The 25,858-nt window shown below is 34.6% G+C and overlaps 3 long non-coding RNA genes across 5 annotated transcripts in view; 1 reads left to right on the top strand and 2 right to left on the bottom strand.

The window, feature by feature from the left end:
• Window positions 1–4,475: 4,475 nt before the first annotated feature.
• LOC116290979 (uncharacterized) lies at window positions 4,476–12,616 on the bottom strand. Its single transcript, XR_016118784.1, has 5 exons — window positions 12,354–12,616; window positions 11,776–12,033; window positions 11,206–11,327; window positions 10,859–10,931; window positions 4,476–5,425 (listed from the first exon to the last, which is right to left on the bottom strand). It is a non-coding gene; the product is annotated as an uncharacterized LOC116290979 (long non-coding RNA).
• LOC148904758 (uncharacterized) lies at window positions 11,301–15,688 on the top strand. 2 transcript variants are annotated; one of them, XR_016118786.1, is made up of 3 exons: window positions 11,301–11,500; window positions 12,615–13,554; window positions 14,887–15,688. It is a non-coding gene; the product is annotated as an uncharacterized LOC148904758 (long non-coding RNA). The 2 variants fall into 2 exon arrangements; XR_016118785.1 differs by lacking the exon at window positions 14,887–15,688 and having other exon boundaries at window positions 12,615–14,370.
• A 5,101-nt stretch (window positions 15,689–20,789) lies between these two features.
• The window catches only part of LOC148904757 (uncharacterized), a 56,787-nt gene continuing 51,718 nt past the window's right edge, over window positions 20,790–25,858 (bottom strand). For both annotated transcript variants that reach the window (XR_016118783.1, XR_016118782.1), the window contains exon 3: window positions 20,790–21,270. This is a non-coding gene — a long non-coding RNA (uncharacterized LOC148904757). The remainder of the gene's footprint in view (window positions 21,271–25,858) is intronic.

The following is a 25,858-nucleotide window of genomic DNA, read 5'->3' as shown; positions in this document are numbered from 1 at the left end:
AAAAAATGTATAAATATTTAAAAATTATTAATTATTGATTAGAGATTATTGTTATTATTAATTATTAATTAAAGACTAGTAAATAAATAAATAAATAAATAATTACAAATGAAAATGTTTTTATATGTAATATATGAGTAACAAAAGCAACAAATCACATAAACATAGAGTGATCTCTAAAAGGAGCTTGCTTATTGTGTAATATTGCATTGAATTTGTATATGAAATCGCACGATCTCGAGTACAATTTGAAAAAAAAAGAACACAAGTGATGTTTTGAAAGTTGTTGTAATTGCACGAGCCTTTAGGCGAGTGCAATTAAAGAACTTTCAAAACATTACAATTGTGTTTTAATTCCAAATTTTACGAAAACATCGTGTGATTTTTTTTGTGATTTCAGTTTAAAAAATGCGGAGCGACGCCGTTCATCTTTTTCTATTTGTCAGCCGATATTTAGTCAATTGCGCAACTTAATAGCATAAAGATTAGTTCTTACGGCTTTAAAATTTGATTTATGATCTCGAGTACAATTTGTATAGAAAATCGCACGATCTTGACTACAATTTAGAAAATAATAGACGAGTAATGTTTTCAAAGTTCTTGTAATTGCACGAGCCTTTAGGCGAGTGCAATCAAAGAATTTTCTAAACATTGCGAGTGTCTATTAAATCCAAATTGTATGAGAAGATCTTACGATTTTTTGTTTATAGTTCACTCAACAAAATTTCAGTAAAAAATGTGAAGCGGCGACGTAAATCTTTGTCTATTTGGCGGCCCATCGCGCAACCGAAATACATAAGAAAGATTTTTAAAATTTTTATGTTTTTTCAGAACAAAATGATAGAAAATAATTTTACATTCCAAGTTTTGGACGTGTTTCCATAGCGACTTACTTCGGTACTCCTACGGAGTACAATTAGCGCTACAATTATACTGCTCTACACCAATCAGATTGGAGTAATTTTGTTGAGTGTACTGTAAAGGAAATAAATAAACACGAGGGAAGTTTTGAAAGTTGTTGTGATTGTACGAGCCTTTAGGCGAGTGCAATTAAAAAACTTTCAAGACATTACGAGTTTGTATTTATTACAAATTGTACGAGAAGATCGTGAGATTTTTTGTTTATCTTCACTGAACAAAATTACAGTAAAAAATGCGAAGCAACGCCGTTTATCTTAGTGTATTTGGCGGTCGATTTTCAGACCATCGCGTTACTGTAATGCATAATAAAGATTAGTTCTTACTGCTTAAAAAATTTATTTATATGTTTTTAAGTACAAAATAATAATAAATATATGTTTTCATATTGTTTTGGCCGAGTTGCCAATATCGACTAATCAGTGTCGAGTAATTTTGTTGAGATAACAATAATAAGAAAAATTAGATCGATTTTACTTATTATTCACTTGAAAAAATAATAGACTATTAGAAGATCAAGTAATAGAGATTTTTAAATTTATCAACTCGACATCCAATTACGATTATAAAAAGATATAACAAGTGGACCTTAAATTAAGAATTTAAATAAACAAAATTATAATTTTTTTAAAAGTTTTAAGAGAAAGTGAAATTTGTAAAACACATTAAAATACTTACATATAGTTTAAATATTTTGTAAAAAATTTATTAAAATAAGAAATTGAAAGTTGTTTTACTTTTATTTAAAAAAAGATTATCTTGATCACATAATATTCTGTTATATTATATTTATATTTATTTGTTTGTTTGTTCACTCAGAAGAATTATTCAACTTTGATTGGTCAAGAGGAGTACAAATAATGCGTTAATTGTACTAGCAAGAGTAACGAAATAAGTCGCTATGCAACCCGGGTAAAACAATGTCAAAACATTAATTTGTTTAAATTTGTACTTAAAAAGCATAAAGCAAATTTTAAAGCCGTAAAAACTAATCTTTTTAATGCATTCAAGTTGCGACATAGAATACATATCGGCCGCCAAATAGAGAAAGATGAACGGCGTCGCTCCGCAGTTTTTACACTGAAATCACAAAAAAATCACACGATCTTTGCATAAAATTTATAACTTCTATACACTCGTAATGTTATGAAAGTTTTTTAATTGCACTCGGCTAAAGAACTTTCAGAACATTACTCGTGTCTATAAATTTCCAAATTGTACTCGAGATCGTGCGATTTTCTATACTAATTGTACTTTGAATAAGAGAAAGATATGTATTTCATAGATAATTATGAAATAAATATCAAATGTACGTTGCGTATTGTATTTTCGTAATTCTTCTTAAATTATAATAATAAGTTCAGATTTATGAGAATTTGGGTTAATGAGCACTATCAGACTTTCTCTTTATCAAAAGTACCACAAAGATTACTAATTGAATATAATTTGATTCGAAACGTTAAAAATTGTGGTATGACATTTTAAATGGAAAGGTACTTTTATATTTATACGGCACAATGCGGTTAATCGAAATAAAAATCCTTTAAAATCATTTACAGGTATTTAAAACATTTGTTTAAAATAATAAAAATGTTTCATTTTTGCTTCAATGTTACAAGTTCGATTATGAAACTATTTATACTAGACATATCCGATTTAGCGGCATAGGGAAAGTATATTTTGCATTCTATAATCCGACCGGAATAGCATAAATTAAAAAGAGCTATCATCATTTTATTCCAGATTTAACCAATAGAATTTTCAAAACTCCTTATCTTACTGTTTTCTCAGCTAGTACAATGTATTATTAGGTAAATAACAACTGCGTAAGAAAGTTTGTAACTATTGTTACTTACGTTACTCCTTCGTCTTACTACTATGGTCCTTAACAGTCAATCCTCTTACTACGAAGAACTAATGTCCCAAACGTCATATACTTATAAACTTTATTATACACCTGTTGTATTCAACGCACCAAAACAGTCACAACTGACTAGTAAGGGCTAGTAGTATCAACATATCTTGAGATTTGTTTACAGTATTACGCTAGGAATTTTTCTGCTCTCACTAATATAAACATGTGTTACGCCAGTTTGTTTTACTTTTCCGAAAAGTATATCAAAAAGAACATATATAACATTACAGTGTTTTTAGAATTCTTTTCCTTCTGTTAGCAAGAGCACCACAAGTTGCTATTACAAAGGGTTGAAATGGCCTTATGTGTCGTAAAATATCCGACGTCGCTGAGTACATTTTCAGGAATCCAATGGCGTGCTCTACGCGGATACGAAGCGACCATAACGCTCTGTTGGCATTCTGTTGTCGTCTGTTGTAAGCAATACGCCTTGAAGGGATAAGAGGTGGGGTGTTAGCGTATCCCCCATCAACTAGCAGCCTTGCTCGTCGTGGTAGATTCCTTCTTCTTCCATGGCCTATAGCAGGAAGTTGTCTGTATGACTCCGCATCGTTCATATGCCCCGGAAATCTGCAAGACGTTTATTTACTATGAATACGTGTAGTACTAAATTTTGCTTATGTTTGTGTTTGTTTATATATGCAGTAAAATAGCAGCTAGATCGAAATACTTAAGCACAACATGACAACGCTACTATATAGCAAACGTACCAAGCTACAAGGAGTACTACCAAACCATCTGCGTCAACAATTAGTTGTGTACTCATAAAATAGTACTTTTTGTCACCTCTATAAGTCAAGATTACAAACTCTTCTTCTACCTGTAGTTGGCACCCAAGGTGTGTGTCTTGGACTGGTAACTTCTATACCAATTCTTCGTACGATAGCATCAAAGGATTCTAGTGTTTCCCCGGTCATGTACCAAAAGATGTGTGGATGTCTTCGTGCTAAACAATAAACAACTCTGCCACTGTTACGATGGTTAAGCAGCCGATTGCCAAAAAGTCGGGCTAGTAGATTATTTCCCGTTGGTGCCGTAAAGACAAGCGCAACGAGTGTGATGAGCAGGATCCCTATTACATGCATAGGAAATATAGGGACCAAACGTTGTGGTCTTTGAAGACTCAGTTTTATAGCTGCAAAGATAGACAGCAGGGTTACTACAATAAACATTGGGAAAGGTGGGACATCCATTGCTGACTGACGCAAACAGTTAGTGTATTAAACATATATGCAAATTTTTCGTTCGCAATCACGAAACCAAACAAAAATATTTTAAACAAACATTGCGACCAGTGCACGTGTGCAAATTTTTAGGGCTCTTTTCACTTTTCTTAATCCTGTGAGAAAGGCGCGATGGACAACAAAAAGCAAAGAAAACCAAGAAAAAACTACACTCAAGTCGAAGATACTCTTCTTCTTCAAGCTGTGCAAACATGTGGAAGAGAGTGGAAAAGCGTTTTGAGTTTTATGAGAAGGCATGTTGAGGTTTTGGGAGAAGCAGGTGATCAGTATTTGGCAGAAGGAAATTCCAACCAAGTGTTGCAGGAGCGATTAAGGAAGAGAAGTACTAAACTGCTTAACAACGCTCTTCCTTCAAGGTAAGAATGCGGTTGACCAAAGAAGAAAGGACTCTCAATAACGGTATTATATGGAGTGCGATGATTCTTTTATTTCCTAGTAGGAATGCCAGTGAAGCAAGCACGTCAAATAAAATAATTGATGAAGAATACTCGTCCGCATCCAGTGTGAAAGAAACTTGTAATAAAGATACTGAAGAAGTTGAAGACATTTGCAGAGCTATCAATGATCGCGAAACAAATTATGTGTTAGATGCAGAAAAGAACGAACCAAATGACGACCCTGCTGACATCCTTACACGAATCAAGAAAACAAGACAAAGCGAGAGGATGGCAAACAGGTAATTTATAAGCAGACAGAGTTACTTTAAACGTTTCTCAAACCTATTTTATAATTAAACCTCGTTTATTTTGCTATTATCCTTTAAGGAAAAGACCTCTCAATGAAAGCTCAAAGTCAAGTAAAAAGCTGAAGTCATCTAGGAACTCCCACGTCACCAGAGAGAAAAAACTGGACAGCTTACTCAAAGCAATCCCCGCCGTTCTTGATGCGCCTCAAAGTGCTGCATGAGAGCACCAGAAAGCATTAAAAAGCTGGAGGGCAGTCCATGGTCTTGACGTGACAGATTCTTCGTCAGATGAAGACTAGCACCTTATAGGCTTTATGAGTTCTGTTCACGTTATTAATAAATAGACATTAAGCATCACGTTTTTTCTGGCCGGCATAAGCAGGTTTTTGTTCTTTCCCTGTAATTTAACTAGTACCTTTTAGAAACCTTCTCAGCAAAGACAAAGGTTATTTCCTTATTTATCTATTGCTTCTTGAAAAGCTTTTCAACTTCTTTTTGCTTTTTTTTCGTTTGCGTAGCACAAATGTTTGTAGACAACACGAGATGTTTGCTGAATCTCTCAAATATCTTGTTTTGTTCTGAATTTCAACGCATTGGTTATGTGCACAGCCTTTTCCACTGTAGAAGAACTAACAGAGAACTTGAATAAAATCCTGATTTTCCCTACAGAGGAGAGGGTAAAGAGTTAGTAAGTGTTTACAGGCAGTGAACAATCTCAGTAGGCATCCACATTTCAACTATATGTTAGCGATACGTACGTGTCCATGCAGAAATAAAACTTCTCGAAAATAATAACCGTCGTGGTATTCAACATTATATGCTAGCATTCTTAGTCCTTTTATAAATTTAAGGGCCAGCATTTACATTAGTATATTATAAACGCAACTTTTTTATATAAATGCGTTTCAACGGGACGAGATTTTATTCTCGAGCACACTGCTCGTCAGTTAAGCTAATAAAACAGGTAGTGTTAAAGATATTAATTGTGCAATACCTTAAGTTAAATAGAAATGGTCTACTGAAAGCTGTTTCATTATTTTATTGAATTTTCTGGTCATAACGATGATTCTAGCCTTATTCCGCTGGTTTATGCTTATCCGCTAGTACATGCCTATTCCGCTCATTTGCCGCTAAATCGAAAATGTCTACTTAAAAATGTTTTAAAAACAAAGTAATATGTGGAACAGATCTTTCCAATGTGCATGAAAGAATTTTGTTAACAAAACAGAATATTTACTTCCCGTACAGTAAATTCTTTTCAGCGCTTTCCACATTTTGTTTATAAAACGTGCCATGAGATAACTATTTAAAAGTTATACCCTAAAAACGTAAAAACGGTTTTTAATTCGTATTTAAAACACGCTGTTATGGCTTTTTTCACTTTTTTCACGGACAAATTACACTAATATGTCAAAAAAACTTGGAAACCAAACAAAAAGAATCTTTGAAAAGCAATATAAGTTTTACGGTTAAAAATTAAAACATTTACGGTTTTATCAACAGTTTCAAGTTAATAATAAATTGTTTGGTATGTTAACATGTTCAAAGATGTTTTAACATGTTTAAATTAACTTTGTCGAAAAAGCATTTCAAAAAACAAAACACTTACAAAATATGTTTCAGTATGTGCAAAAAAACAATTCCTAATAGACACGTAAAACTTATGTTCTGTATACTAAATTCTTTTTAATATCATTTATTAAACATTTGAACATGCTTGAAACAGCATTATCGAACAGTTGTTGTTATAAAATGCATCAAGAGGTTTCGAATAAAAAGTACTCAATTTGAACATATTTAAATGTGAATCAAAAAATAAATTATACCTTAAAAGGTTTTAAAAATATTTAACAAAAAACTCCGTGATTTATAGTACATTAAAAGAGCTTTATTCAATAACAGAAAACTAACACTCCGTAAATTTTTCTTAAAGTTAATATCTACTTAAGATTGATAAATAAATTAGTCTGAATAGCATTATCAGACATTTTTGTACTACAAAATAACAAAGAATTTACTTTTTGAAAATTATGGTAATTAAAAATTATTAAAAGAATAATAATTAAAAGTTGTCATTCAAAAACAACTAAAAAATGCGTAAATCGATAGTGTAAGCTTTCTATTTTACTTTTGAAATAGTGTTTTTTTGAGTTGGTTTTGATTATAACTGTAAATAATTATCGTATGATAATCTCTAGCACAAAGCGCGAAACATTTATTGTATTTATTATTTTTAACTTTTTAACTGTAAAATATTTCAGCTTTGAAGCTTTCTATGCTACCTAAAATTGTTTTTGGTTTCAGTCTTCCTGTGCAATCTGAAAAATATTTTTAGCTTGTGCATTCTTTGTTATCTGGTTTGTGCTTTCTGTGCTTCCTAAATAACGTTCTTGGTTTTAGGGTTATATTTATTTAAACATGTTTTGGTTTTGTGTTTTTTGTGTTTAGTGGAAAAATTTGAGTTATGGGCTTGCTATGCTACCTGTATAAAATTTTAGTTATGAGTTTCCTTGGTTACTTAGAATTTTTTAAAAAGATTTGGACTACCTGGTTTACCTGGAAAATCTCTTGCTTGTAGGGTTCCTGTGTTGTTTTGGGGCTTTCTGTGTTTCCTGGTTAATAAACTTGGTTTTGGGCTTCCTGTGCTACCTAAAAAAATTGGGTTTTGGGCTTCCTGTGCTGCCTTAAAAAAATTTAGGTTTTTGTGCTTCTTGTCATGCCTGAAAAAAATTGGGTTTTGGTCTTCCTGTGCTGGCTAAAAAAGATTTGACATTTGGGATTCCTCTGCTAGCTAAAAAAATTTGGGTTTTGGTCTTCCTGTGCTGGCTAAAAAAATTAGGGTTTTGGGCTTTCTGTGCTGACTTAATTAAATTTGGGTTTTAGGCTTCCTGTGCTGGTTGAAAATTTTTGAAATTTGGGATTCCTGTGCTAACTAAAAAATTTGGGTTTTGGGCTTCCTTTGCTGCCTTACAAAAATTTGACAGTTGGGCTTGCTGTGCTGGCTAAAAAAATTTGGGTTTTTTGCTTCCTATGCTGACTTAATTAACTTTGGGTTTTGGGCCTCCTGTGCTGCCTTAAAAAAATTTGGGTTTTGGGCTTCCTGTGCTGCGTTAAAAAAATTTGACTTTTGGGCTTCCTGTGCTGGCTAAAAAAATTTGTGTTTTGGGCTTTCTGTGCTGACTTAATTAAATTTGGGTTTTGGGCCTCCTGTGCTGCATTAAAAAAATTTGGGTTTTGGGCTTCCTATGCTGCGTTACAAAAATTTGACTTTTGGGCTTCCTGTGCTGGCTAAAAAAATTTGGGTTTTGGGCTTTCTGTGCTGACTTAATTAAATTTGGGTTTCAGGCTTCCTGTGCTGGTTGAAAAATTTTGAAATTTGGGCTTCCTGTGCTGCCCTACAAAAATTTGACATTTGGGCTTCCTGTGCTGGCTAAAAAAATTTGGGTTTTGGGCTTTCTGTGCTGACTTAATTAAATTTGGGTTTCAGGCTTCCCGTTCTGGTTGAAAAATTTTGAAATTTGGGCTTCCTGTGCTGCCCTACAAAAATTTGACATTTGGGCTTCCTGTGCTGGCTAAAAAAATTTGGGTTTTGGGCTTTCTGTGCTGACTTAATTAAATTTGGGTTTCAGGCTTCCTGTGCTGGTTGAAAAATTTTGAAATTTGGGCTTCCTGTGCTGCCCTACAAAAGTTTGACATTTGGCCTTCCTGTGCTGGCTAAAAAAATTTGGGTTTTGGGCTTTCTGTGCTGCCTTAAATAAATTTGGGTTTTGGGCTTCCTGTGCTGCCTAACAAAAATTTGACTTTTGGGCTTCCTGTGCTGGTCAAAAAATTTGGGTTTTGGGCTTTCTGTGCTGACTTAATTAAATTTGGGTTTCAGGCTTCCTGTGCTGGTTGAAAAGTTTTGAAATTTGGGCTTCCTGTGCTGCCCTACAAAAATTTGACATTTGGGCTTCCTGTGCTGGCTAAAAAAATTTGGGTTTTGGGCTTTCTGTGCTGACTTAATTAAATTTGGGTTTCAGGCTTCCTGTGCTGGTTGAAAAATTTTGAAATTTGGGCTTCCTGTGCTGCCCTACAAAAATTTGACATTTGGGCTTCCTGTGCTGGCTAAAAAAATTTAGGTTTTGGGCTTTCTGTGCTGCCTTAAATAAATTTGGGTTTTGGGCTTCCTGTGCTGCCTAACAAAAATTTGACTTTTGGGCTTCCTGTGCTGGCAAAAAAATTTTGAATTTTTGGCTTCCTGTGCTGGCTAAAAAAATTGGGTTTTGGGCTTCCTGTGCTGGCTAAAATAAAGTTGGGTTTTGGGCCTCTCGTGCTGCCTTTAAAAAATTTGGGTTTTGGGCTTGCTGTGCTGCGTTACAAAAATTTGACTTTTGGGCTTCCTGTGCTGGCTAAAAAAAATTTAGGTTTTGGGCTTTCTGTGCTGCCTTAAATAAATTTGGGTTTTGGGCTTCCTGTGCTGCCTTTAAAAATTTGACTTTTGGGCTTCCTGTGCTGGCCAAAAAATTTTGAATTTTGGGCTTCCTGTGCTGGCTAAAAAAATTGGGTTTTGGGCTTCCTGTGCTGGCTAAAATAAGTTTGGGTTTTGGGCCTCCTGTGCTGCCTTAAAAAAATTTGGGTTTTGGGCTTCCTTTGCTGCGTTACAAAAATTTGACTTTCGGGCTTCCTGTGCTGGCTAAAAAAAATTGGGTTTTGGGCTTTCTGTGCTGATTTAATTAAATTTGGGTTTTAGGCTTCCTTTGCTGGTTGAAAAATTTTGAAATTTGGGCTTCCTGTGCTGCCCTATAAAAATTTGACATTTGGGCTTCCTGTGCTGGCTAAAAAAATTTAGGTTTTGGGCTGTCTGTGCTGCCTTAAATAAATTTGGGTTTTGGGCTTCCTGTGCTGGTTGAAAAATATTTAAAATTTGGGCTTCCTGTGCTGCCCTACAAAAATTTGACATTTGGGCTTCCTGTGCTGGCTAAAAAAATTTAGGTTTTGGGCTTTCTGTGCTGCCTTAAATAAATTTGGGTTTTGGGCTTCCTGTGCTGATTGAAAAATTTTGAAATTTGGGCTTCCTGTGCTGCCCTACAAAAATTTGACATTTGGGCTTCCTGGGCTGGCTAAAAAAATTTAGGTTTTGGGCTTCCTGTGCTGCGTTACAAAAATTTGACTTTTGGGCTTCCTGTGCTGCCTTACAAAAATTTGACATTTGGGCTTCCTGTGCTTTCTAAAAAAATTTAGGTTTTGGGCTTTCTGTGCTGCCTTAAATAAATTTGGGTTTTGGGCTTCCTGTGCTGATTGAAAAATTTTGAAATTTGGGCTTCCTGTGCTGGCCAAAAAAATTTGACATTTGGGCTTCCTGTGCTGGCCAAAAAATTTTGAATTTTGGGCTTCCTGTGCTGGCTAAAAAAATTTGGGTTTTGGGCTTTCTGTGCTGACTTAATTAAATTTGGGTTTTAGGCTTCCTGTGCTGGTTGACAAATTTTGAAATTTGAGCTTCCTGTGCTGCCCTACAAAAATTTGACATTTGGGCTTCCTGTGCTGGCTAAAAAAATTTAGGTTTTGGGCTTTCTGTGCTGCCTTAAATAAATTTGGGTTTTGGGCTTCCTGTGCTGCATAACAAAAATTTGACTTTTGGGCTTCCTGTGCTGGCAAAAAAATTTTGAATTTTGGGCCTCCTGTGCTGCCTTAAAAAAAATTGGGTTTTGGGCTTCCTATGCTGGCTAAAATAAATTTGGGTTTTGGGCTTCCTGTGCTCCTTTTAAAAAATTTGGGTTTTGGGCTTCCTGTGCTGGCTAAAAAAATTTGGGTTTTGAGCTTCCTGTGCTGACTTAAATAAATTTGGGTTTTGGGCTTCCTTTGCTTCCTTACAAAAATTTGACATTTTGGGCTTCCTGTGCTGGCTAAAAAAATTTGGGTTTTGGGCTTCCTGTGCTCCTTTTAAAAAAATTGGGTTTTGGGCTTCATGTGCTGGCTAAAATAAATTTGGGTTTTGGGCCTCCTGTGCTGCCTTAAAAAAATTTGGGTTTTGGGCTTCCTGTCCTGCGTTACAAAAATTTGACTTTTGGGCTTCCTGTGCTGGCTAAAAAAATTTGGGTTTTGGGCTTTCTGTGTTACCTGGAAAATTTCTTGGTTGTGGGTTTCCTGTGTTATTTTGAATTTTTCTAAAGTTTTGGGATTCCTTGGTTACCTGGAAAAAATTATGGAAATTTTTTTCGTTTTTGGCTTCCTGAAAATGTTTTTGGGTTTTGGGCTGTCTGTGTTCCTGGAAAATAATTTTGGTTTTAGGTTTCCTTTGCTACCTGGAAATGTTTTGGTTTTGGGCTTCCTGTGTTACCTGGGATTCTTTTGGTTTTAGGCTTGCTGTATTTTTCCAGAGAAATGTTCTCTTTTGCGTTGGGTTGAACAGAAAGAATAACTAGTAATGATGAAAAGGTAAACCGTGAAAAGATGAAGAAACTTACTGACGTTTCGGATGCTAGCCCTTTGTAGGATATCCGAGTCTTGTCCAAGTAAAAGCGAGGAAGAATAACTTTGGCTTTTCGGGTACCCTGTGTGTTTAACCGACTGCTTGCTCTTGGGTACCCTGTGTTTACGAAAGGAGACAAAATTAATATGACAAAAGCAAAATATTATATTGGGGAAACTAAAGTAGACTGGGAAAGCTAAAGTTTGCGTTTTGGACTGAAAAGTTTTAAGCCTGGATCTTAATATGGAATTGATATGTAGCACTCTGACAGTACAATGAATAAAATAGAGGTAAGTCGAATGTAAATACCAATAGTGTGGAATAAAAGTAACCTAGCTCTTGTAATCTTGCTTTTATTTGTAATATTTGGGTTTAGACCGAGTTTTCTTTCGGTTAGAATGGGAGATTTTTGTTGTTGACCCATATGGATCAATGTTTCTCGACTACGATTCAAGATATACATTATATATGAAGGAACTAACGAAATTTTACGAATGTTATGGAACACATATTGATATTCGGGCTCAAAACTGCCTTATAAATTTCGGCTCTTCGAATGTCTTACCTGTTGCAAAGTCTCCACACTTAACATGATAATGACTGTATAGAACTATAACTTCTCTTGCACGTGCAACATGGTCGTTGACATGTCATTTACATGTATGATCACTAGGCCTCTGGAGATATGACAGTGAAGACTGTAGAAAACTTGTGGATTCTCACATATAATAAGGTCAAGTCAAATGACTCTTCTAATTTGGCATTGGAAGGTCTTGAAGCTACATGATTTGCCCCCACCTTGTTCTATTATGGCAGCTACTACCTGAGATTGGATCAAGTGAGGTTATTGAATGAAGATAAAACAGAGATAAATAGAGTTTTGCTATGCATAGGATGCTTTGGAATTTAAAAGTGCTGTATTAATTAATGAACAAGGATTTGATCGTTGTGTATGAGAATGTGTATGAAATATATATTTGTACTGCGGTTGTAATGTGTCAAATTGAGCTGATCCTCATTTGATCATTGTTGGTCATTCGGTGTGGACTGAAATATTTATTGGTATTATTTATAAACAGAATTTTAAATGCCCATTTCTTTGAACAGTTACTTGTACCTGAGATTGAGAATGAGTTAACTTACTTTGTGTGCAACACCTGTATACATTTTTATTTAGCATGGGAGTTTTGAGATTTCCGAGTACTTTGTATCTTGGAATTTTCATGGCCAGCTTGAAGGTTTGTTTGATTGAAGTGTGTTACATGTGTGGTAGAATAGGAGCTCATTGAAGGCCATGGAACTTATTCCACTCTGAAGATTCAAAATATTGAGGAACATGAATGCTAACTTCTTCAATTTTGTCATTAATAGATTGGTTGTTATTGTCTTTTTTTCTACTGTTAGCCTTGGGTACCTGTTGGAAAAACAAGGGACTCAACAAAGGACTGCATGTGCCAGTTCATTTACTATCTTCGTCAGTAGCTTGGTGCAGATTGGACAGCATTGGTTTACTTGTTAAAAACAGGATATACATGGAAACTTAATGAGGCAGTCTTATTGCATCTTCATTATTATCCAGTTAGCTCAGTGGTAAGAGTGTCAGTCCGTAGTTCAAGCCTCAGCTGGACCAAAAGAACTCAAGAGAAGGTGCTGCCTTTGTAACTACATCTGTAAATGGTTAGACTTTCAAGTCTTCTTGGAGGGACTTTAAACCGGACCATAGGCCCTGTCTTCCAACCCTTCCTAACCTGCAGTAAAATGTCCATTTTTCCATTCCACATAAAAGAACCTGTTGAATTATTCGTGTAAGAGTAGGTGTTTTTACCCAGTTCTACATCCTATCCCAATTTGGAGACATAATACTAATCCACTAATTAACAACTCACTCATGATTTTTAAGCTGCATGGCTGCTCATTACACCTTAATATGCAGCTCGTAAAGTCCTCCACTGTCATAAATGTAAAGCACATTGAGAAGTTGTAAAATGCTCTTTATAAGAACCTCCGTTATTATTATTATCTGGACTAGAGTGCACACCATGTATCTGTGAAATAATAACTAGCCATGCATGTACGTTTAAAAGCTGTATTATTTTAGTTATCAACTATTAATAGTTTTAAACTAGCCAAGAAGGTAGAGATACATTATTAGCTTTCGTTCCCAATGTTCTGCCCCACTAATATCCACTATTTTATAAGATAATAGCAGCAAAATATCTGAAATTAGACAAGACATTTTTGGTTTTGTTTCACAGATTTATGGTGTGCACTCTCTATGACCAAATCCACATTCTGGAAAGTCACATAATTTGTGTTGATTGGGAAGGTTCTTGGGAAAATCAAGGTAAAATTTTAATTTTCCTCTGGTTTTCCTACCTTATTTATTTCCTGTTGAAGCTGTGATGAAAAGAAATTACTATATGTTACAGCACAAGCACATGAATACATTGGTATATGTATGTTGTAAAGATATTATCAACCCTTATGCAACTTCCTTGAGATTGGCCTTAAAGTGTATATCAAGGATAAAACTATATTCTCAAAATCACATGTATATGTGAACAGTGTAGTAGTATGGTTGCAGTATTTTGGTACGGGGTCTTCTCTTTGCAAAGATATAATGATTTGAAATATCAATATGCAAATGATATGACGTAAACTCCAGAATGTGTTACATTTTTGCAGTGCGATTTAGGACAACTAAGTGTTCTGAAGTGAAATAGCCCAAAGGTGTACAAAGCCATATATTTCAGTTATAAGGATGATTTGCAAATGGAAAAAAACGCATTACTTTTCACAATAGCATTTTTGTATAATAAATATATTAGTCTTGCATTTATTTCATCTCATTTGCATATTGGTATTTCAAGTGTTTAGATCACCGAAAAGAAAATTTCACATACAAAAATACAATCATAGCACTACACTATTCACATAGTGATTTTGAAAAAAAAATCTTGATATAATTTAACTTAATTAATAATGTTTTATTGGGGACACTGTCATCACATAGCATATTATTTATGGGCAGGGGGGAGGGCTATAAAATTGCTTTCACCTGACCCCTTTTCATTTATTGTGAAATTTTCACTATGATATATTTAGCTATCATTGCCAGCTCCACCTTGACATTGATAAAAGGATGGTATCTAGAAGAGAATTATTAGTTATGTTTATAATTGTCACTAGCTAATCAGGGGACTCAGAAAAAATTCTGAGTCAATTGAACAGGAAGCAAACCTGTGACCTTCCGGATACCGTCCAGGTGAGTCTGTAATCAAGACAAACTAGTAGGATTTCCATCCATTTTAGAATGGCACAAAGGTATGATAATTGCATGATGGAGGTCAATAACGAGCAGCGTTTTATTAATAAATATTGTCAACAAAGATCATAAAGTCTTCATTACCAGAAAAGCAGGAACAGGGAAAATGTTTTTCAAAAAAAAATACCAAGAGTACCCCAAAGTCTTGAAAGAAAATTTCAGATAATCTGTCTCACTGGAATGGCCCTTGAGAGCTACTCAAGTTATCTGAAATGGACTGAAATCCTGCTGGTTTCTCTTCTTCCCTCTCCCCAGGTTGGTTGTAGCAAATGACTGCGTTCAACCCTGTCGCTTGCTTTTGGAATTTAAAATGTTAATTAATTCAAAATTTTTAATCATGTCTCGTCGCAGTGCATACAGAAAAAGTTGAAAAGAAGCTTAAAGGAAAGACAATTTATTCAAGAATCAACCATCCATTTTAGATCGGTTTAGTAATTTGTATAATATTGAGCTCCAAGTGAGGGTCTATGTGAATTTTGGTGGCCGGAGTTGCACACCTTTCCATTTATTATCAGGGGCGGATCCAGGATCTTGTTCAGGGAGGGGAGGGGAGCTGCACACAAATTTATCCCAGGGATGAGTGCATCCCTTAGAATCAAAGGGAAAAACAGTATTTAGTTATCTTTGAAGTAGGGACACAAAGTCGAACCAAAGAGGGATGCGCACCCCCTGCACCCCTCCCCTGGATCCGCCACTGATTATACAATCAAAAACACAATTTCTGACTCAAATCAATATAGGAAAGAAAACTATTTTGTGTAGCAAAGATTATGCAATAAGGGCAAGTTTAGTGTGTGCTAACTGTTGATCCAAAAGGGGTTGTTCCCACTTGATATGCATAGCCTCTTTGATTTTTAACTACTTATCAGTTTGAACAGAGTCGATAATTGCAAAGCCACATTCTGAGTAAGCATTTTGACAGTCTGCCGAGGCTTTAAGATGTGTGAGGACATGAGAATTTTGGTCCCCTAAGAGACGTCTTTTGATGTGTGTTTTTAGGTGTCGGCGAGTTTCACCAATTATAACAAACATTACAGTTTGCATATGTAAATTTATAAATAACACGCGAGCACATATCATTGGGGATTACATCCTTAATGTTAAATAAACTGCCTATTTTGCAAGTGGTGGCAAAATACAAGCTTGATATCAATGTTGGTACAATATTGTCTCACTAATCTGCTGATCCTCTTTTGAGTAATGTTAGAGAACTCACCAATAAAAGAGAGTTTGTAATACCTTTAAATTAGATGTAGTATTCAAAATCTTATTTAAGTAATGCTTGATGGTTTTGTCAATAAGACCTTGCGGATCATGACGAGCTACACGGCCTAGTTACCGGCGAGAAGCAGCACTTTCAAAGTGCTGGTCTCAAATTTCGTTTCTATTCATTGCATAGGGAATACTTGTGTAATGCATGTCATCGTACGGATTAACACAGCATGCCACTATCAATGGACGGCACATTTATACATCACTACTAAAGCAGTATTTACGTCGTTATAAGATATCATGTGACTCTTCTGTAGCGCTTTATTTGAAAGGGTCACTGAGAACGTTTCGATGAACTATTGGGCCAGATCAAAGGATTTCAGGTTTTTCTTACACATTATCACTGCTCTAGCCCTTTTACTGTTATTTTATGTATGTGATGTGCGTTTATTGTCTTTGTATTAGATCTGTAGGCAGCATTTATGCTTAGGTACTTGTATACCTGTATAATTTGCTTGCTTACTTAGATCACTGTGTTTTGCGATAGATCTGTAGGCAGCATTTATGCTTAGGTACTTGTATACCTGTATAATTTCCATGCTTACTTAGGTCACTGTGTTTTGCCATAGATCTGTAGGCGCATTTATGCTTAGGTAATTGTATACCTGTATAATTTGCTTGCTTACTTAGATCACTGTGTTTCGTGATAGATCTGTAGGCAGCATTTATGCTTAGGTACTTGTATACCTGTATAATTTGCATGCTTACTTAGGTCACTGTCCGTGTTTTGTGATAGATCTGTAGGCACATTTATGCTTAGGTACTTGTATACCTGTATAATTTGCATGTTTACTTAGGTCACAGTCCGTGTTTTGTGATAGATCTGTAGGCACATTCATGCTTAGGTACTCGTATACCAATGTATAATTTGCATGCTAACTTAGATCACTGTGTTTTGTGATAGATGTGTCCAGTTTCTGTTTTGTAATACGTCTGTTCTTAGCTTGTGTTGTACTTTTCATAAATGTTTATTTCAATGAAATTGTTTCATTGGCACTTTTAATCCTACAGGTAATAAGTGATTATATGACAAGTATATTATGCTTTGGGTGTCTTATTGGGACTTTCATAGCCGAGCAACCTATTTGTGCGATCGACTTGGTTTATAACTCTAAATAGATCGATTGTAGGCATATTTTTACAGATGCTTGATTTTTTTGCCTGGCATTCGTCATCTTGGCATCACAGAAATCGGATTAGCTATTATCTGTAGCAACCAAGACTACATGCTGTTTACCATAAAATAGGCTCTCCAGCTCGTCATGGAAATTTTTTTTATGTCAACATGAAAGCCTGGCCAAGTGTTATTGATCTTTTAAATGCGATCAATCAAAGTGCACAATAAACCAACTTTCTATGATAGTGGTGAAAAACTAATATAGTTGGTAAATAGACCTATGAATGTTTTCTTTCCATAAACAGATGTTAAAGTACGGTCACTAGAGTATCTATACGTATACCAAGAAAGGGCAAAACATTATGATCTTGTTTCTCCATAGTAAATTTGATGTTGTTGCATGCTTAGAATTATTAATGTAGTCAAAATCCTTTAAAGCATCCATTTTGTTTTTGAATAAGAAAAAAGTGTCATTAACATATCTACGGTAAAACATTAAAGAGGATTCCTTATAGTTATTGAGCCAAATTTCTTTATGGTGTCCCATAAATAAATTGGCCAATAACAGGGCAAGGGGAGAACCCATGGCCACTCCGTCAACCTGCTCGTAATATAAACTCTGGTGGAGGACACCGGGAAAAAAGTACCAGGGATGCTTGTCGGAAATTTCCAAAAACACCCCTAAAAGATACCAGAAGTCTTTAAAAAAGGGCGTGGCTGAATGATTTTTAACCCCTAAGAGATATCACAACAAATAATAATAAGTTTCATATAAAAGGCACCTAGGAAAAGCCATATCGATGCACGCTTCTCTCCTTTTCCGACACCCTAAGAGATACCAGAAAAATGCTGATTTTCAAAAATTCGCATTTAACACCCTAAAAGATACCAAATCGCGGTTTTTTATCCCTAATAGATACGACGAGCATCCCCGGTACTTTTTTCCCAGAGTCCCCCCCGGGATAAACCACAAAAAAGGAAATGGGTACCCGTTGTTGCTAAGGTAAATAATTGAATTCGCCGATTGTGATCTTAATACATCAGGTTTACCCTCTTTAATTTAGCGAACTGCAAGATAGATGCTTTCTTTCACAGGAATATTAGTAAAAATAAGCTTTCTATGTCAAAAGATACCATGAAATGATTGTTGGTGTATAATGAATTGATTTCTTTGACAAAGTTAAAGCTATCATTAATCAAAGAGGCTATGCATATCAAATGGGAACAACCCCTTTTGAATCAACAGTTAACACATTAAACTCACCCTTAATTATTGTGTAATCTTTGCTACTCATAATAGTTTTCTTTTTTATATTAGGCACCAAATTCTCACGTGCTCATTAGCTAAATATATAATCTAGGTTATATTATTACATCATTAACATCCACTGAATGAAAGCGGCATGTATGCCGAAGCATGTTTGGATTAAAGAAACTTGTTTATTTCTGAAAATTGTTTCTTCACCACTCATTAACAAATCATGAAGTTACCAATCATCTACTATAAGTTAAAAATGCAATCATTACCTTAGGTGTTCCTCTTTCAATAAGCACTAAAAAAGGCAATTTTCTATCTTTAAAATAAGAAGATATAACTAGCTAAAAACTAGTATGAGCTGTGTCGGTGTTTCTAATGAAACAGTAATGATAAAAAGGTAAATTATACACCCTGAAAAGATGAAAAAACGGAGTGAAAGACGAAGGACTAGCGTCTGAAACTTTAGTAAGTTTTTTCATCTTTTCACGGTGTATAATTTACCTTTTTACCATTACTGTATCTTTAAAATAATATATTTTTAAAAGGTTGTTGCAGACATTAATGAAAAAACAACCAAATGTTTGAGTCATCTTTTTATAAGCAAATATATTTTCTAACATCGTTAGGGACTAAGGTATCCGGTCATTTGGGGAGACAGTCGTTTCGAGACAGGTCGTTTCGAGACACTAAGATACAGGTTCGAGACAGGCATATATCCGTTTCGATACACCTCATACACCGTTCAAAATATATCATATATAGAGGATATTACAGGTTCAAAACGATCTTATAAAGATAAGTATTTATTGCTATGTTGAGATACAAGGATACCAGACCAAACGTTACCAAGTTTTCAGGAAAATTATTGACTCGAAAACAACAAGAATGTTCGACTCGTCAAAACTACCAGATCTTAGTCAGAACTCTATGATTTTTTCCAAAATCTTTATCAGCAACTCACATTAAAGTTAGAGAATATACTAGTATAACCTTTATTTTTATCAAGGTGAAAGGATATGAATTCGATCCACGTCGGGTCAAAAAAAAACCCATCAGAGTAGATTCATCGAGCTTTGAGCTCCAAGCGGATCAAAATCTACCTATCACAGCACTTTATTGGCTTTTTTAAACTCCTAACCAGCAAAGACGCACAACTGTTTACGTTGGGTTAGTTACCAAAGGCGCAAGTATCGGCAGCTCCAAGAAAAAATTTTCAGCAACTGGGAAAGATATGAGAACGACAACCATGCCAGACGACTGCTGAGGGCCTATTAACATTAATGGTGCAGGCCCGAGAGGCTAAACTCAACAAAAACAAAAACAAAAAAATGGCTCCTTTAGGAGCCGACTTAATGCTTCTAAATGTCAGTAATTCATATGCTTTTACCTTGATAAAAATAATAAAGATTTTAGATGCACTATACACCGACGAAACCACACCAACATACAAAAAATTATGGAGTTCTGATTAAGATCTGGTAGTTTTGACGAGACGAACATTCTTATTGTCGAGTCAAAATATCTCGTCCGCGTCTAAAGTTTTTGAGCTAGTCATTTGCGTGTTTCTCTCTAAACTTGGATCCCCTTTCATATATATCTAAAAATTCTTCATAAAGTTTAGAAGATGTGGGTTTCTAATAAAGATTTTGGGAAAAATCAAAGAGTTCTGACTAAGATCTGGTAGTTTTGACGAGTCGAACATTCTTGTTGTCGAGTCAAAATATCTCGTCCGCGTCTAAAGTTTTTGAGCTAGTCGTTTGCGTGTTTCTCTCTGAACTTGAATCCCCTTTCATATTTATCTAAACATTCTTCATAAAGTTTAGAAGATGTGAGTTTCTGATAAAGATTTTGGGAAAAATCATAGAGTTCTGACTAAGATCTGGTAGTTTTGACGAATCGATTCTTGTTGTCGAGTCAAAATATCTTGTCCTCGTCTAAAGTTTTTGAGCTAGTCGTTTGCGTGTTTCTCTCTAAACTTGAATAATATTTATTTTTATTTCATATTTATCTAAAAAAATTTCATAAAGTTTAGAAGATGTGAGTTTCTGATAAAGAGTTTAGATAAAAATCATAGAGTTCTGATTTAAAGATCTGGTAGTTTGACGAGTCGAACATTCTTGTTGTCGATTGACGAGTTTTCGAGTCAATAATTTACGGAAAACTTGGTAACGTTTGGTCTGGTATCCTTGTATCTCAACATAGCAATAAATACTTATCTTTATAAGATCGTTTTGAACCTGTAATATCCTCTATATATGTTATATATTGAACGGTGTATGAGGTGTATCGAAACGGATATATGCCTGTCTCGAACTTGTATCTTAGTGTCTCGAAACGACCTGTCTCGAAACTGACTGTAACCTGAGGCTTTGCGATCTTGTGTTTAACTTAAGCTTACTCACGAAATTAGATGAAAACTGTGTAGCTCCATGTCTTAGAAAATAAGAGATTACTTTGAATCTCAGTGGGAAGAACAGTGTAAACTTTCCATGTACCAAAAGCCACAAATTTATAAACTATATTGAAATACTTCAACTCGTGTTGTTGTGGCGCCATTTTGAATGCACAGGGACCCCAATCGAATCATAATATATGAGAAAGAGAAAAGCGAGAAAAGGATTCAATTTATTTCTAGTTTTTTTTTTCAGAAAAGCATGCAGCACAAACTATGCATAACTAACATAAACATGTGGTTAAGTCAAAATTGATACTCAAAGTGATATTCATGCTAATGACATTTTTCTAGTACAGCTGTTATTCAGCACCAGAAGCACCAGACTGTTATAACTCGACAGCAAAACATAAGGAAAACGCTTCAAAGAATTTTAAACCCCGTACTTCTCTTACCTCATTGAAAGAAGTTTAAAAGTAAAACCTTTGGCGCTAAATTTTTTTCTCTACTTAAGTAGAATGAAACAATTACTTTGTAGTTTCCTTGATATATTTATTTTAATTTTTGAGGGGAGCCTCGCATGGGTACTCCATGCACATCCCGTTTATGCCTCTCCCCTTTGGTTTTCTACAGCCTTGTCCTTTTCTGCCATTTTTGTAATTATTTTCTCTTGTTGATTGTAGATTGCCAATAAAGCTGTTAAATTAAATAAAATAAAATAAAACAAAAACAATGTGTTGGAGACATTACACTAGTAGTTTGGTGGTAGTTTTTCTCTCGACATCTTACTCAACAAAAAACTTGCGACTGAAATATCCCAGCTTTGTGAATATCATTTACAAATGCCAACTGTGAAGTTTTTTTTGGAAAAATGAGTTGCCTCTATCAATTTAAAGATAACAGTTTGAAATTTAGCTGCACATTTACTTTTAAAAAAAGTTACGAAATCATTGGGGGGCCCAGACCCCCCCCCCCCCCTCCCCACCTTATGTACTGTGCTGTACTTGTTATTGGTCTCTTATCATTTTGTTAGTTACATATTTATGTAAATTAAAGGGGGACTAGCATGAAAATCTTTGGGAATTTAATTCGGCTGAAACTGAAATGGAATAATTTAATAATAACTAGATAAAAAAAATTTCTTAATATTCCAATGGGAAATTTTACAAATTTTTATAGATGTGTGTGACATCATACACTCAACACTAAACATCACTCCATACATTTTGTCGTAAATACCTTCATGTTTTACTTTAATTCTATTTAAGCCCTTTAAGGTCCTCTCATTAGCACTCCCATATATGGACTATACAGGGATGATACGCTGAACAGGGTATGGTTTTTCGAGTTTCTTGTCATAAACAGGGAAAGCAATTTCACTCAAATTCCAAGTTCTTCCTGAGTTTCCTGTCATATTCAGGGTTTCTACTTTCGTATTGACCGAAACTGGTTATTATGGTCATCAAAAAAAAACAATATGCGAGCTGACATGATAATTGAAACAGGAACACAGCACAATTAATTAATATATCTTTTGTCATTTTAAACAGGGTCTATAATTTTGAGTTTTTTTGTCATAAACAGGGTACACCTTTCAGAATCCCAGCGGAACACCCCTACCCAAATCCTGGCGGAGTACCCCCCCCCCCCCCCCCGGGCTTCTTAGGGACTTCATGTCCATAACTTGTGGTTAGAATCATTTTATGGCCGTTTCTTTTCTTCAATACTGAGTATAAAATGAGAAGATATTTTGATTACAATAAAAACCCCAGAGAAATGTATGGAGTAAAGTTTAGTGTGGAGTGTATGACATCACAGATTTTCACATATAAGACTATGGTATAACTTTTAAGCAGTTCTATGAATATTTTGTGAAAAAAGATCAATTGCTTGAGAATTTGTTTACTAAAAAATTGATGAAAATTGGATTTGAAAGAGCCCATTGAGAGATAAGACCTTAGGCACCTAGAGTATTAAGATAGCTTTAGCTTTAATTTTTTGAGATATAACCTATAATGTCCTCAACACATATTTGGCAGTTTAAAAGTCTGCTATGATGAAAATTGGATTTTAAAGAGTCCTATTGAGAGATAAGACCTTAGGCACCTATGCATTATTGCTAGAGTATGCTTCCCCCTGGATTAGGGGTGGTCAATATTCAAGCAACGCAATATTTTTAATATAGCCTTCAGGGTTCCTGCATTTCATTACCAAAATATTTGAGGAAAAATGAGGGATTTGAATTGTTTTTAATGTGGAATTGGCCATTACAGTTCGTTTGGGCAGTTTCTCTACATTTAAACCTAACTGTAAAACTTGAATGAAAACAAACTTGGAATACATATTATGCAAATTGAAAATTTACTGTTTATTAGATTAATACAGTATCTAGTTGTGTATTAATTATAGTTTTGAAATCTTTCTTCAATCGCTAAACATTGTAATCATGAAAGTCTTTTTGTAGTTTTCAAACTAAAGAATCATTTTATTATGTACTAAATAATTTAGAAATGCTTTTCTGCTGTGAAGTAAAAAGCCAATAGTAACTTTCCTACAAACCCAATATTCTTCCTGGAACTATAAAGCTTAAAAATGTAGAGTTTTTCTCTGTGTTTTTCACAGCATAGCAGGGAAATCGAAGCAGCATGCTTTTGAAATTGACATGCAAAAATAATTTGTTTTGAAAAAAATAGGAACACAATCTCTTTGTACCTAATGATCAAAAAATAGGGAGCATAAAGTTACAAATGTACATATATTTTATAGCCAACTATTAGAGTCATGGTAGTACTGTAGGGGTTTATTTTAGTGGTTATTTCAGTAAAGAAACAAAAAAAGTGACGATTTAGAATGGAAATTTATCAAAATCTTTTGAAAAGACTTTTTTTTCCCTTGTGTTAGTAAAATCATGACGTCATCACTTTTTAAAGACTTTTAACTAAACATTAAAGGTAGTACCGGACAGAAAGAATTCATACATGAACTTGTTTTAAATAGTCCTTTAAAGATGTTCAAAAAAGCAAAAAAAAAGGGTCACCAACTTGGTTCTCAAGTTATAAGAGATTCAATCAGGGGGTTATATTCACATGATTCAGATTTTGTTCCAAATATACCTACTGAAGGTTTTGTATGAAAAGTGAAGGATTCCAACAATCAAGAAGCCTAGTCGAGTAATCTAAACGATGGGTCTTAATTTCATCTAGAATTTCAAGTTATAAAATTTATTTGAGGAGTTGCAAATAAGCTTGAAACTGAATTCTAGAAGCAAAATTATTGTATGCAATTCTGCACCTCAAAATATGTCCCTGGTTATAACATGTCTAGAATTTGGAATTAGCGAGTATTCATGCAGCTTTGCAGTGAGATGTTCTAATAAAAACAGGTCTTATCTCAAAACCTATTGAGTTTGGTAAGTCTGTTAGTAGTAGAGATATTGTAGTTCAATTTTCGGTGCATAAAATATCAATTATTAGCTAGTTCAAATTTGAACAACATTAGAGTCGAGCTGGAGTACAAGTCCAGTAAATGGTTCGAAAATTCGAAAGTTCGAAAAGGCTAAGTTGGTTGGTGTATTAAAACAATTACCAAGGGAAGAAATGGATTTCAGCTCTAGGGTAAGTTTCACAATACATGCAGTAAATCAGCAGAGAAACTAATATTGAAATTTTTGGGGGTTGCTAAATTGCGAGTCTGCGAGCCTGAGTCTCTGATATGCGAGCCGCAAGCCTTTTTTAGCGCCAATACATATTTTCGCGCCAAAACATGAATATTATAGTCTAGAATTCAAGATTGAGGATGCCTGTGAAAAGGTGAGTAAAGTAAACTCTCATTTAGTTAGAAATCTGCTCAAAAATATTGGATTTTTTATCTTAAAAATCCTTTAATGACCAAATTATAATAATGTCTCATAACTGAGGAATTGCTTTAGAATTTCAGAGTTTATGCTCTCAGAGCTGGATATTTTATGCCCAATCGATGCTTCTGAGCAACCGCTAGAACTCGAACTGGAGTATTGAATTACAAGACTTAACAAAAGAATTTGTATAAAAACTTACTTGAATTCCACTTATTCCTGGTCCTTCAAAGTCATCAATTTGCTGTTTAAGATATTTGTTGTTTTGAAAAAGGTTTGATAAGTTTTGTTATAATTATGTCATTATGGCCTAATCCAGTAAGTAAGATATATTTTAATTTGTAGAAATACATTGGATGCTCAATCCATAAAGTACTATCCTTTTGAAGGTATACCACTGACCTAGCCTTCCAATTTCACTGGTGGAATTTGTTTTAGAGGTTTAAACCAGATAAATATGAATGTGTAACAACGTTATTCACTAAATTAAACAGGACGTAGAACTCTTGATCATTTTTAAGTTTGCAGTAACTTAAACGGCGTCATAGTTATAGGAGTTAACTTATCTCCCAGGTTCGTGCATCCACCAGGTAGGTGAATATGAACCAGATAGTAATCTCCTACAAAAAAAAGGTTCAAAATTACGAAAGTCGTATGCTTAGACTGAAGGCTCGCAAAATAGGCTTGTGGCTCGCACACAAAGGCTCGGACTCGCAGACTCGCACTTTAGTTATCCTCGAAATTTTTCACTGGATTACTTTCACCTGATGTTTTTGGTTTACTGTGTTAGTGTTCAGTTGGCTAGACAATAAAGCTAGACACATGAAATACCGGCTATAACTTCAATACCGGTACCATTTTTGATAATGTTCACGAGAGATATGCATATTATAATTTATTTTAATCGACTCATGAATCACAGACTCACGACTCATGACTCATTGACTCACCGGACTCATAAAACAGACGACCTCATTCTTATAAAGTCATATATTTGTCAACAAAACTGACCAGCAGGTCAGGCAATAAAAATCTTGGCTTGTTTAGAAATACGTTCAATTTTACCTCAAAATTTGCATGAAATTACGAAAAAATATTTTTTCAGGTTATAGGTAGGTAGTCAAAGTAAGATATTGTTTAAGAAATTAGCAAAGGTTCGGAACTACCTTAAGCTTTATTATTTCTTTTAAATGCATGGCAACCCCTACTTTTCTAACCAAAATTTAACAACCCTTTGATACATTAAAACAATTTACACGGTTATTTTAAGAAAATAATTGATTCTCAGTTATTAGACATACTTCTGCTTATGAATTAAGGCAAATTCAGGCTTTTTTATACATGTACCTACAGCAAGGTCAGTTATAATACTTTAAAATACGTTCTACCCATCATGCATGAGGCCACTCTAAATTGCTTTTTTTCCCCAGG

Source organism: Actinia tenebrosa, unplaced genomic scaffold (assembly GCF_029948245.1).
Source record: "Actinia tenebrosa isolate PJP-AT-01 unplaced genomic scaffold, QUT_ActTen_1.0 PGA_scaffold9__36_contigs__length_13948895, whole genome shotgun sequence".
Classification (NCBI taxonomy): Eukaryota; Metazoa; Cnidaria; class Anthozoa; order Actiniaria; family Actiniidae; genus Actinia; species Actinia tenebrosa.
Note: the sequence above shows the minus strand (reverse complement) of the source record. Positions and strands in the feature narration are given on the sequence as shown.